Source organism: Cherax quadricarinatus, chromosome 5, assembly GCF_038502225.1.
Source record: "Cherax quadricarinatus isolate ZL_2023a chromosome 5, ASM3850222v1, whole genome shotgun sequence".
Lineage (NCBI taxonomy): Eukaryota > Metazoa > Arthropoda > Malacostraca > Decapoda > Parastacidae > Cherax > Cherax quadricarinatus.
In genome coordinates, this window is record NC_091296.1 from 4,596,429 (window position 1) to 4,608,843 (window position 12,415).

The 12,415-nt window shown below is 37.3% G+C and overlaps 2 long non-coding RNA genes across 2 annotated transcripts; one reads left to right on the forward strand and one right to left on the reverse strand.

The window, feature by feature from the left end:
- Positions 1 to 126: 126 nt before the first annotated feature.
- Positions 127 to 6,029, reverse strand: LOC128684929 (uncharacterized). The gene is made up of 4 exons (XR_008406435.2): positions 5,886 to 6,029; positions 3,544 to 3,646; positions 2,735 to 2,857; positions 127 to 1,293 (listed from the first exon to the last, which is right to left on the reverse strand). It is a non-coding gene; the product is annotated as an uncharacterized lncRNA (long non-coding RNA).
- A 150-nt stretch (positions 6,030 to 6,179) lies between these two features.
- Positions 6,180 to 10,692, forward strand: LOC128684930 (uncharacterized). Its single transcript, XR_008406436.2, has 3 exons — positions 6,180 to 6,934; positions 7,673 to 7,771; positions 9,862 to 10,692. It is a non-coding gene; the product is annotated as an uncharacterized lncRNA (long non-coding RNA).
- Positions 10,693 to 12,415: the final 1,723 nt, after the last annotated feature.

Below are 12,415 nucleotides of genomic sequence, written 5' to 3' on the forward strand. Positions count from 1 at the left end.
GGGCAAGACAGTGATGGAGTGAATGATGGTGAAAGTTTTTCTTTCGGGCCACCCTGCCTTGGTGGGAGATGGCTGATGTGTTAATAAAAAAATATAAAATAACAATGACAGGTTGATGAATAAGACTTGTGTAACACCTGGGTATCTTTATTGAAAGACATGTCACCCACCAAGGGCTTATAAATCTAAATAGAGACATGAGAACTAAGCCTTTTATAGTGGAGCCAGTGGAAGAAGTGGAGCAATGCAGCAATAGTTGATGTGATCACTGATGGGCAGGGCCCACTAGTGTACAATTGATTCAGGTTCATAAGGTAGACCACAGGTTTAGCAATTGTGCTGTAGAATCTTGTACTGATACTTGTATAATACAGCAACACTATCTTCAACTATTATTATAGCATTAGTTCCATATTTGCTCTTACAGTCCTCTTCAAGTTTAGCTTTGTTTTAATATTAAATCTTACTTTAATGTCTTTTACTAAATGCTCTATTTTCACTAAAAAATTTTATCATAATATTATGTACTAATTATATACACAATGTCTAATACAATTTGTATTTTTATACTGTCAGTATTAGTCACAGCTTTAGACTTCTCAAAATTCTAAAATATATCATTGACTGTTAACCTACTACTGTAGGTTATGTATCTCTTAGGAAATAATGTTATCTATCTAAACACAAATAACCTGCACATAGAAGCTTATGATGTTTCAGTCCGATGACACTCTCCTGTGTGTGGGTTATTTGTGTATTGTTCCAGTTACAGTATTGTGCCCTTTTGTTCTTTATGTAAAGAACACTGCTGGTTAAAACTATAATTCATGATTTCTTTAGCATACAAAAAGTTTTTCTCTAAGGAACAAATGTCTCTGAAAGTATGTTAACATTTCTGTGCATAGTGTGTATGAAGGTTTTTGAATGTGTTTTGTGTCAACACACAGGACCTCGAATTTAGAGAGTGAACAAACAGATCTTTAAAACAGTAGCAGGGAGTGTTCAATGTTGACTACATACGTTGATGTAGTTTGAAGACTAAAACTGCATAGCTTGAAGACCATAGGATGAAGTTTGCCTGAAGCCTGATATTGCATAGCTTGAAGACCATAGGATGAAGAAGTTTGCCTGAAGCCTAATAATGCATAGCTTGAAGACCACAGAATCAGGTGATGTTGAAGCACCTCCAGCACCATGTGTATCACTAAGAGACCTCCATTATCAGTAGTAAGTACAAATGTCTGCTGACTGGCTATTGATCAGTGATGTTATTATTTTAATCCATTGCCATTCCTGAAATAAGATACAGATCAAATTAGATTATCCTCTTGGAACTACTACTACATAATTTTTGATGATGTAGATGAAAAAGTCTGCCTGTCATGTATTAAATTCAATTTGAGCATGGTGCTTTATGACCCCTATGGGTTTAGCCCTTCTCCATGAATATAATAATAAACATAGACATGCTTATATATTTAAATACCTATACAGTACTGTGCCACAGATTTTTTTTTTTTTTTTTTCAACAAGTCGGCCGTCTCCCACCGAGGCAGGGTGACCCAAAAAGAAAGAAAATCCCCAAAAAGAAAATACTTTCATCATCATTCAACACTTTCACCACACTCACACATTATCACTGCTTTTGCAGAGGTGCCCAGAATACAACAGCTTAGAAGCATATACGTATAAAGATACACAACATATCCCTCCAAACTGCCAATATCCCAAACCCCTCCTTTAAAGTGCAGGCATTGTACTTCCCATTTCCAGGACTCAAGTCCGACTATATGAACATAACCGGTTTCCCTGAATCCCTTCACTAAATATTACCCTGCTCACACTTCAACAGATCGTCAGGTCCCAAGTATCATTCGCCTCCATTCACTCCTATCTAACACGCTCATGCACGCTTGCTGGAAGTCCAAGCCCCTAGCCCACAAAACCTCCTTTACCCCCTCTTTCCAACCCTTTCGAGGACGACCCCTACCCCTCCTTCCTTCCCCTATAGATTTATATGCTTTCCATGTCATTCTACTTTGATCCATTCTCTCTAAATGACCAAACCACCTCAACAACCCCTCTTCTGCCCTCTGACTAATGCTTTTATTAACTCCACTCCTTCTCCTAATTTCCACACTCCGAATTTTCTGCATAATATTTACACCACACATTGCCCTTAGACAGGACATCTCCACTGCCTCCAACTGTCTCCTCGCTGCTGCATTTACCACCCAAGCTTCACATCCATATAAGAGTGTTGGTACTACTATACTTTCATACATTCCCTTCTTTGCCTCCATAGATAACGTTTTTTGACTCCACATATACCTCAACGCACCACTCACCTTTTTTCCCTCGTCAATTCTATGATTAACCTCATCCTTCATAAATCCATTCGCCGACACGTCAACTCCCAAGTATCTGAAAACATTCACTTCTTCCATACTTCCATACTGCCACAGATATTACCTTTAATTTTTATATTTTGCAACATGCAGAATAAAGCGGTTTTGAGTTTTATAGAGGGTATCATAGTAGTAACTCTGGCTCTTTACAATATGCTGTTACAGATATCTATGCAGCCTGCAGTGCTGCATGGCCTGTGTAGATTTAGTGCTTTGTAAAATATAATAAAGTAATAATGATAATCTCTGTAATGTCAAGATGAAAATATGAAAAATTAATGCACTAATTATACGTGGAAAACTTGAAAAATGCTAAAGAAACATACACAGTGCAGGAGTTGAACTGGGTGGAGGGGCAACAGTGGTGTGTAGAGCAGCCAGAGCTTGTATGGTATCCACGGAAGGTATGAAGCCCTGGGCAGCAGATGGGATGAATCCTCCAACAGCTCCTGTGTTGATAAGTGGTGTAATATTAACCATTTTTTAAATGGATATACAAAATTTTTGGTGTGTGTGTGTGTATGTAGGGTATTTGTATTAAGATTTATAACTGGGTGTATTATTTTAACTTACATGTATGTAATAGGATAAGTTTAAGACATATCATACAGAGTTGAATAACCATAAGGCTCTAATAGTCTTCAAATTTTATTATTCATTATTACATGTGTTCGAGTGAGATAATACTGAAAAGGGAATATTAACAGTAAATGCTTCTCAGGGGGATAAATAACTTTGCTAATTTTACTTTCACATCTTAGCTTTCCTCACTTTTCTAAGAGTGGCAACTTAATTTCATTAAAGATATGCAAAGAATGAGTTTTGCAAATTTCTAGATGAACAGTTTGTCACATCTCAAAATTTTTGGCTATACATAACTGAAATAGTATACATTTTTCTTTGGCTTTACAGGCAAAAAAGAAACACCTTCAAGGGGGTGCCTTGATGCAGGTGAAGGACTTTTGATCTGAGGAATTGAAGTTTCTCTCCTCACCCCTTTCTAAGATCAGTCCTGATCACCTCCCATTTCCCAGGCAACATATTATCCCCATGGATTTAGTTGCCACATGAATACATAAAGGGAGGTCATGCTTGCAGAAAAGTGTACTGCCATGTAGCAGGTTCAAGGATTTACCTGTAGGTACGCTAACAACAGGTACTGGGAGGACAGCGGCAGCACTAGCAACACCCACTGCTACCATCAGTAATACCAGCACTGAGTAACGCATTTTGAATTCCTGGAAAATTAAACAGAAAAGATTTTAACATTAAAATCTTGAGAAAATTTTAATTGAGTGGGAAGACAATTTAAACTACAGGTAGGCCCCTCTTATACAGCAGGTTAGGTTCTGGGCTACTGCTGTAAAGTGAAAATTACTGTAAAGTGAAGCATAGTCCTATTTTCACTTTCACATGGATATAAAAGCCTGATAACATGGGCTAGGGGCTTGGACTTCCAGCAAGCGTGCATGAGCGTGTTAGATAGGAGTGAATGGAGGCGAATGATACTTGGGACCTGACGATCTGTTGGAGTGTGAGCAGGGTAATATTTAGTGAAGGGATTCAGGGAAACCGGTTATGTTCATATAGTCGAACTTGAGTCCTGGAAATGGGAAGTACAATGCCTGCACTTTAAAGGAGGGGTTTGGGATATTGGCAGTTTGGAGGGATATGTTGTGTATCTTTATACGTATATGCTTCTAAGCTGTTGTATTCTGAGCACCTCTGCAAAAGCAGTGATAATGTGTGAGTGTGGTGAAAGTGTTGAATGATGAAGAAAGTATTTTCTTTTTGGGGATTTTCTTTTTTGGGTCACCCTGCCTCGGTGGGAGACGGCCGACTTGTTGAAAAAAAAAAAAAATATTAAGTGAGCAAAAGAGCTAGGCCTAAACAATGCATATACAGTACACACATTACTTACCTTAAAATAATTTAATTTTTAGCTTATATTGAATGATAAGTATATTTATTTAAGGAAATCTGAGTAAATGTAGAATGAGTTTAATTGAAACTGCTGCATTAGTAAAACGCTGTAAAGCGAAGTACTGTAAAGTGGGGCCCTCCTGTACAGGTATGAAAATATATTTTTTTTTTTTTTTACAATTATTTTGCTCATTATTAACAAGACTGCTTGAATATTTTCATATCTTCATCCAAAAGTCACTTGAAATATAGAATATAACAGTACTCTAAAATCTAACTTGCTTGAAAGAAATTCAACATTAATACATTCTGAGCTTAAAATATGAGACCATGATACAAGTATAGAGTAAAACAATAGAAACAAATGGCTCGTATAATTCGACAAGAAAATAAAGTACGTAAATTTACTCATCTACTAACTTGTTAAATTAAAAAAAATCCCATTTTGACTAATTTGTACTGTAAAAAAAACATGTACACATCGAGGGAGGTGCCTTCATGTTGGTGAAGGGCTTTTGATCCAAGGAACTAGACATATTTTCCCCTTCCTTGGATCAGACTTTAATGGCCTGCATTTTCCAGGTGCTGTATGACTACAGATTTAGGGTTTACCTCTTAGTTATGATAGTGTAATAATAATAATACAGATTTAGTGGTGTCCCCTGATGAAAATATGTATCAAATATATGAGCCCACTGCACACGTGTGTTTCAGGGGGAGGCACCTTGATGATGATGATGATGAGGGGCTTTTGAGTCAAGGAACTGGAGATACCCTTCCCTTCAGATCAAGTTTAATTACCCCTTCATTCCTTCCCTCGCACCCTCCTTCATTCCTCCTCCACATCCCCTTCATTCCTCTTCTGCATCACCTTCATTCCTCTCCCACACCCCTTCATTCCTCTTCACATCACCTTCATTCCTGCCCCCACACCCCCTTCGTTCCTCCCCCACGCCCCCTTTGTTCCTCCCCCACACCCCCTTCGTTCCTCCCCCACACCCCCTACTCTCCACTCACCAGCAGCTGTACGACTCAAATTTCACACTTGAAATTAATTTAATATGAAGTAGATCAAGGTTGGTAAATAAGATGCTGATTTTGTTTCTGTGAACACTCTAAACCCATAGGTACTATACCTATAGAGATCATTGCCCTTCCCATGGCCTGGTAGGCAACACTCTTGCCTCACACAATGAGTGTCTGTGGTTCAATCCCCAGCAGGGTGGAAACATGTGTCATGTTTCCTTACACCTGCTTTCCCATTCACCTAGCAAGCAAGTAGGTATCTGGGTGTTAGTTAACAGGTGTGGGTTGCATTCTGGGAGACAAGATTCAAGGACCACAATGGAAATAAGACACAGTCCTCGATGATGCACTGACTTTCTTGGGTTATCCTGGGTGGCTAATGCCCCGGGGCTAAAAATCTGAATAAAATCTTATCTCGTATCTCTTAAGGCAGCTACAATTCCTTAGGTTAAAAGCCCTTCACCAGCATCAATCCCTTTGAAGTATTTAAATAAGATGAAAAATGAGTATTAGAGAGGTTTCACTTACTAGTCAGGCACTGATGCACACCTTGCTGAGAGTAGCGTTGGCAAAGGACTCCAGTAATGCAGCTGTTGCAGCATTAGTCTTATATACCATTTGAGAAGCCTCTGTGACATCCTGCAATCCTTGACTTTTACACTCGTGATAGTGACAAGCATTATCAAAGACCATTATACTGTGTCATCACTACCACCACCATAACCGTGGATGCACGAGTCTTTGACCACGTGAGGGATTACTGCTAAGCTTAAACATGAACATGTCAGTGCACTCCTGGGTAGGTTGGTGGCTTTGTCAGTGGTGATGGATGATACTGACTTAACTGCATTTGCATTTTATCTGGAATCAACATATATTACACACAGTGAATTTCATATTTAGCAAACAAAATTACTGGAATCCATATCCTTCCAAGAGGATGCCTTTATTCCATTGAAAGGCCTTTGATAAAAGGAACTGAAAGGCTTTTCCCTGCCTTCTACTGTATCAAACTTGATCACCTCCAATTTTCCAGGCACTGCTTGATCCCTACGAGTTATATGACTTCTCTGTAAATTTGACGTTGTAGGAATCCATAATTCACAGGACACTGGATAGTCATAGATAAATCTGTGGATATTAAATGTGAGCGTACAAACAGGTTTTTAAAAGAAATAATTCATATAAGTAATAAGACATTAAAGTAAGTTTATTTAGGTACAAGTACACATTAGTACAATTATCAAACATAGTGTAAATTACTCGCCAGGAAAACCCAAAAAAGTTGGACACTTCACTATGTACTTAAAATATGTAGATGTAGGACCCCTATTGGTTTGCTGCTTATCTGTGAATATAATAATAGTTGAAGCTATGAAGAAGTTCATTCAGTAATGCTAGTCATTGGCAGGAGTGTGCAAGTGCAGTGAGTTGCAAGATCTTGAGGTGGTCTTTCCATCACGTGGTATATAAAAACAAGACACAGGAGGGACGTGCCTTTAGTCTCTCGTCAACACTGCTCTTAAGAAGGTGTTGTGTGCATCAGTGCCAGACTGCTAGACAAATAGGAATTCCAAGTACAGTACCAATACATACTTTTATTATTTATTTATGTTATCTTCTAAGGATGGAGGGGATGCCTTGTTGGTGAAGAGCTCCTTTTCTAAGAAGTGCGGTCACCCCTTCTTCCTCGTTTCAGATCAAACCTGTATGACCCTTATCAGCTTAGTGTTCCCCTTCAATATAATACTGTAATATGATTTTTTACATATTAGTCTGCTTCAGTACGGTATTTTCTAGTTTTTTTTTTTTTTTTTTTTTTTTTTCCAACAAGTCGGTCGTCTCCCACTAAGGCAGGGTGACCCAAAAAAGAAAGAAAATCCCCAAAAAGAAAATACTTTCATCATCATTCAACACTTTCACCTCACTCACACATTATCACTGCTTTTGCAGAGTAAATACTCTAAATACATTCTGTTGCATTAGTCCTTTTTTATTTATTATGAATAGCATATTTTTTAAATAAGTATAATACATATACAGTGGACCCCCGGTTAACGAACTTTTTTCATTCCAGTAGTATGTTCAGGTGCCAGTACTGACCGAATTTTTTCCCATAAGGAATATTGTGAAGTAGATTAGTCCATTTCAGACCCCCAAACATACACGTACAAACGCACTTACATAAATACACTTACATAATTGGTCGCATTTGGAGGTGATCGTTAAGCGGGGGTCCACTGTAGTTACAAATGAGACACTATTACAAGTATCACAGGTTCTTAATGTTCAAATTACCTTTTTTTTTTTTCAAGAATTCAAAATGCGTTACTCCCTGCTGGTATTTTTGATGATTGTAGTGGCTGTTGCTTCTGCTGGTATCCTCCCAGGATCTGGTTTTGGAATGCCACCTGGTAAGTCCTGATTACAAATTGTTCTGAACCATTGCATCTGTATTAATTGCTTTCATCTAATGGAAATAAATAATTTTGGTCTGACTTTTTGGGTTATCTTGGTGGGTAATTTACAGTCTGATAATTGTATTGTGTGTACCTGTGCCTAAATAAATTTACTTGCTTATGCCTCTGCCTCTGTAAGTATTTTATGTCCATGTTAAATTGCATCTTCTTAGTAAAGGTCTTCTTTCACTTGTTAGATAAGATAAACCATTATTTTTGACTATGTGGCTGAACCATTCTGGATCTGTTATTCCTAATGTAACTGCAGTATATACTGTATTTATTTATAGCTGTTCTTTCTCTGTTGATTTTTTGTTTAACACATTGGCCTTTCCCACTGAGGCAAGGCAAACCCCCCTCCCACTTCCCCCCCCCCCCCCAAAAAAAAAAAAAACACTTTCATCATCACTCACTCCATCACTGTCTTGCCAGAGGCGTGCTGATACTACAGTTCAAAAACGGCAACATACATATCTCCATTCTCTCCTTCAAAGTGCAGACGTTGTACTTCTCTGCTGATGTCCTCCTCTTAACATTTTCACCTCTGTCCCTCTACCATCTCTCTCACCCTGTTGTGCAGCACTCGGTGACTCATGTGGGTTTCGTGCTTTCTAAGGATATAATAGTAGCAATTATTTTTTCACTTATATCTGTTGCAACATAGGTGTGAGCAGTTTCATCCCACCCATGGCCCAGGCATTCATCCCTACAGCTGATGAAATTCAGGCACTAGCTGCCCTACACACCACTGCTGCTCCTCTGCTGCTTCCTGCTGCTCCTACTACTCCTGCTGCTCCTGCTGCATGTATGTGCTCACAGTTATATGTAACACTGCTTTTTACAGTACATTTATATGATCATTGATAATTCTTCTTTTTAATACTACATAACAATGTGTACAGTACATGTACGTATATGTATTTAAAATACCGTGGCACCTAGGGATACGAACAGCTCTAAACATGAACAATTATGTAAGCGTATTTATGTAAGTGCTTGTTAAGTGTATTTTTGGGGGTCTGAAATGAATTAATCTAATTTACATTATTCCTTATGGGTACAAATTTGTTCAGTATCAACACTCGAACAGCCTTCTGGAACGAAATAAGTTCGTATCCCGTGGTACCACTGTACTACAAATGCATAGTATTATTTAAATAATTTCTTACACATTGTACATATAAGGAATTACTTATTACAAATAACAGAATAGAGTAATGGCACTTAGTATAAGCAACATTTTGATGAACAAAATAGTTGTGATATACAGTACTGTACTTACTTTAATCATAAAAATAATCATAATAATAATGCTAATGATAGATTTATTTCCCAAGAAGGTACATAACAGCTACAGTAGTAGGCTAACAGTATTTATTTCTTATAAGAAAAAGCCCATATTTATTCATAGCATTTCAGGCAGACTTAAAGGACTATATCCTCTGTGCATAGTGATTAAGTTTGTGAGGAAGAACATTGTGATCATTCTATATCTTAATGTTTGTTGATGAATAACTTGAGACCTACACTGTTTGGAAGTTTATATTTATGCTGTATAAAGTTTATAATGTTGTAACAAACAACCCTGGGATTCAAGTCAATTTTTTTTATCACAATGGCTGCCATCCATTGAGGTAGGGTGACTCTTCAAAGAAGACACTTTAATCATCTCTTACTCCATCACTGTCTTGCAAGAGGTGTGTTGACATTACAGCTCAAATACTACTCCACACTGCGATATCCCTCAACCCAGCTTCAGAGAGCAGGCACAGTACTTCTTACCTCCAGGACTCAAGTCTGGCTGTCTGGTTTCCCTGAATCCCTTCAAAAATGTTACCTTGCTCACACACTCCACCAGCATGTCAAGTCATGAAAAACATTTGCCTCCACTCACTAGTATCTAACATGCTCACACACACACCATTTGGATGTCTGAGCCCCTTGCATACAAACTTTTATACCCTCCCCCCTCACTCCATATACTGTATATGTGAGGAATATGAGAGGGCAAAAGATGATTTAATCTGGACTCAATCTTATTTCAGGAGTGCCCAGTGAATAAAATCTCAGTGTTGACCCTCAGTGCTCAAGACATATAACATACAACTATATTGACATGTAGTACTGAAGGTCTGCACGGCACCATGGTGTCCAAGCTGTATATCGTCCCTGACTTCTGTAATCTTTGTCATACAGATTAAGGCTTCACTCCTCTTAAACATGTATCTAACTGTAAGCTTTGGGAAAATAATGAGAAATTACAAAGTGTAATCCTTACTGTTTTATTCGTCAGTCATTTCGTATCACTAAAATTGAAAATCTATTTAGCATGCCTTCAAGTGTTACTGTCTCAGCACCTGTGCCAGAACTCCACTTACATAATTGTAAAATTGTGAGACATACTTCTTAAAAGAAAGAAAAGATTTAATATGTTCAAGATAATTATAAATTATAAATTTAGTGAAAGTAATTTTACATTGTTTAAGTAACTGCCATGTACTACACACCAAGAAGTCTAGATAGTTTTGTTAAAGTATAGGAAGGAAGTTTAGAATGCCTGGTGTAAATAGCAGTGGGAGACTTTCTTATACATATTTAGAAAAAAAATTTACGATAGGTAAGAGAGTACAGTACTACATGTTTAAAGTAAAAGATGACTTAGTGCTTTAAATGAGGTAATGATGTGTCTCAATAATCAATCTTTTGGACTATGGACTGATAGATAAAGGTTGAAGAGGTTATCATACGGATGTGCATGATAGAGTGTACATTTTTGTTAGAAGAGCAACTGATATGTAAGATAAGAAGGCTGTCAGGAGGTAAAGAAGAGTAAAAATGCATAAAAACTAAAAAAATAAATGAACGAAAATGCTGAACATGAGAGGTAACTTGATGCCTGCATATCACCATCTGTTTTTGTCCTTCTTACTATTCAAGGTTTAATGGGCCAAAGGCTTTTGTTTCTTTGTGGTTTATTGTTCCCACAAACTCTCCACCTCACTCTGACACTATCTTACTCAATAGCCAACCATCCACAAGCAATGATGCTGGTGAATTTCTAATCATTCACCAGTATCAAGAGGGGTGCCTTGATGGTAGTGAAGAGCCTTGATCCAAGAACTAAAATTACTCTTTCCCTGGATCAGATTTTATTATCTACCATTCCCTAGGTGTTGTGTGACCCCTATAAATTTAGCACTTCCCCAAGAATAATGTATAATAATAATAATCTTGCCTGCCCTTATATACATTTGAAATATCCTAGGATCAATTTTAACTGGGGAAATACTAAATCCAAAAGGGTAAGTAAGTATCTTATAAGCACCAGGAAATGGTTTAATCCATGGGAGGATAAATCCAGTTCCTAGGATCAAGAGCCCCTCACTGGCATCAGAAAAGCATCCCATAATCCATTAAAGTCACACGAGACTACTGATAAAATTCACACACATTTGATCAAGCTGTCATCTGGTGTTTGGTGACCCACACACCAGATCACAGTTCTCTGTCAGTTTGTGCCGCCACAAAGCACATATACAAATCATAAAAGTTGCAAAATATAAAATGTGTAGTCCAAATGTACAAATGACGTACAAACCGCAGCTCGGCTGGTCAGGAACTGACTTTAGGCGTCTATTCAGTGCCTTTTGAAAAGAGCCAGGGGTCTGTTGGTAATCCCCCTTATGTATGCTGGGAGGCAGTTGAACAGTCTTGGGCCCCTAAAACCTACTGTGTTGTCTCTTAGTGTATTGGTTATTATACATAGTTTTAAGATCAGGTATGACATGGTCCTGCAGCCAAGAGAGTGTGAACCCAATAGTGGCCAGCAGAGAGGTGGGCCCAGGAGCTGAAACTCAACCCCTGGAACTTCGTGTAATGAACCTGAATTAAAAACTTAACATATTTGTAATAACAAGTAAATAATCTTTTATATTTAGTGTACTATATTTACTGTATATACAAGTCCAATATATTTGTTATTTTTGTATTAGTTGTGGACGAAGACTTAAGAAATGATAATAAATGCTTTTCCTTTTGAGTTATCTTAATGTTGTGACCAATGTACAGTATACGGAGTAGGAAATAGCATAGCTATGTAAGGAGATAGACATTATTGATATTTACATCTTATAACAAAAGATAGAGATGGTACAAGAATATATATATATATTTATATATATATATATATATATATATATATATATATATATATATATATATATATATATATATATATATATATATATATATATATACTATTTTTTTTTTCAACAAGTCGGCCGTCTCCCACCGAGGCAGGGTGACCCAAAAAAGAAAGAAAATCCCCAAAAAGAAAATACTTTCATCATCATTCAACACTTTCACCACACTCACACATTATCACTGCTTTTGCAGAGGTGCTCAGAATACAACAGCTTAGAAGCATATACGTATAAAGATACACAACATATCCCTCCAAACTGCCAATATATATATATATATATATATATATATATATATATATATATATATATATATATATATATATATATATATATATATATATATATATATATATATCACACTGGCCGATTCCCACCAAGGCAGGGTGGCCCGAAA